Source organism: Humulus lupulus, chromosome 4 (genome assembly GCF_963169125.1).
Source record: "Humulus lupulus chromosome 4, drHumLupu1.1, whole genome shotgun sequence".
In the NCBI taxonomy this organism is placed as follows: domain Eukaryota; kingdom Viridiplantae; phylum Streptophyta; class Magnoliopsida; order Rosales; family Cannabaceae; genus Humulus; species Humulus lupulus.
The window spans coordinates 223,855,875-223,858,131 of NC_084796.1; positions in this window are offsets into that span (position 1 = coordinate 223,855,875).

The following is a 2,257-nucleotide window of genomic DNA, read 5'->3' on the forward strand; positions in this document are numbered from 1 at the left end:
GCATCCAAGGCCAGCACGGCCGAGTAGACCGCGCATAGTGGTTAGAATAGTACTAGAGTTTCTAGAGTACTGGAGGGTTGCATCAAGGAAATTTAGTACTACAAGAAGGCTTAGGGAGGAATAGATGGTGCTTGAGTTTAAATGTGGGTCATAGGGCCTTTCTATTGGGACTTAGTGACCAGAGAAGCCTAGAGAAGCTGCCCAGAGGGGCGAGATGCTAATATAGAATAGATGGATAGCTATGTGGCAGTGCATGCATATGGGAATCGACAGATGTCAGTCCGTGACACGGCGCCCCCTTCGAACCTAGAAAATCTAGGGTTTCTCTTCTTATTCTCAGCCAAGAACACCAAGACTCTACCCAGAATTTTCCCTATCAACTCCCCTCAATTCAACACTGCACCAGCCACAAATTTAAGATTAAACTACCCATTTTAGAGATCAAAACCTCAGAAATTACTCCTCAATTACTATCTTAATTCAACCAGAATTCATCACCCAAGAACCCAGAATATGAACCTATTCTTAAGCTCTAGGATACTCAGATCCTTTCTATTCCACTAAACTAAAGTCATCAACTAATATATACCTAGAAACCCAACAAAATACAAGGATGAAAACTACCTCAAATATAACTGACTTCTACTCTGTTTTCCAGCTCCAATTCCCAGCTTGATTCCTCTCCAATTCCTTCTGTTATCCTTCAAATATTTCCAGGCCAAGCCTAGCTTATGAACCCCTTGGGTCCTTAGATTCAAAATTCATTAACGGAGAGTGAAAGAGAGGGAGTACGTGAGAGAGATGAGAGAGGGTGAGCTGAGAGCTTTCATTTCTTTCCTTGAGTTATTCTACCACTTTCTATTTTGTTCTAATAATTCTGAGTATATCACTTAAACAAAAGACCTTTATGCCCCTCCAAGTTTCACTAATCCCCAATTAGCCCCTAGGGATAGAATGGTCATTTTTCTCCCAATTTCCAACTAATTCCTCGAGCGTTCCTAATATCTACCAATTAATCCCATCATCCAATTAATTACCAATTATTTACCCAATGTCTAATAATCCCAGATATATTTTCTAAATTCCCAAAAATACCCCCAGGCTCCACCGAGCAGATATTAATCCCTGCCGTGACTATTTCGCCAATCCGCTCACCAGGACTGTCTCGAGCCATATAATGCAAATATATCCACAGAATAATGTGGTCTCAACAATTTATCACATATAATCTCATTTATGCCCTCAACGGGCCAAAATTACCAATATTCCCTTATAAGCTAAACAGGGCCCACATGCTTATTTCATACTTATAAACATGCATTTCACATATCCACATAATCATATAATGATGCATTTAATCATTAAAATCACACATATACCAATTATGCCCTCCCGACATACTAATCAAGGCCCTTAAGCCTTATTAGCAAATTTTTGGTCGTTACAATAGAGTTTTGGGGTGTCCCGCCCATGTCCTGAGGAAAAAGAAAGGAAAGCTAGAACCATGAACTGAATTTTACATGTTTTTTCGCTATCCTATAGGTCCTCGGAGTGGACTTTTCTATAATCATTCAAAAAAAAAAGTGTTTACTTCTACAAATGCTACTTTTCTTGAAAATGACTATGTCCAAATCTTCAAACCACGCAACAAAGTAGTTTTAGAGGAGATGGTTGAAGAATTGACTCCAACCAATGTTTGAAGAATTGACTCCAACCAATGTTCCATTGTCATCAATGCAAATTGATGATGAAATTCCCACTCTTAATCTCCAACCGATGCAAGTCAATTTAACTGAAGAAAGTACCACTGTTCCTGAGCAAACAGTCACGGAGTCTCGTCGTAGTGGGATGGTTTCTAGGAACCCAATTCGCTATGGTTTGGATGGTTAAACCAATATGGTTGTTGGTGACACTGGTGATGATGATCTATTGTCTTTCAAATAGGTAAAGACTACCCTTGAAAATGAACTATGGCTTTAAGCCATGAAACAGGAAATGGAGTCCATGTACTCAAATTCCGTCTGGGATCTTGTGGAAGCACCGAGTACTTTAGGGCCATTGGGTGCAAGTGGATCTACAAGAAGAAATGAGGTGTTGATGGAAATATCAAAACTTATAAATCTCAATTAGTGGGAAAGGGTTATACCCAAAGAGATGGTGTGGACTATGAGGAAACTTTTAGTCCGGTAGACATGCTCAAATTCATTCGCATCCTCCTATCCATAGCAGTCGCTCTCGACTATGAGATCTGGAAAAT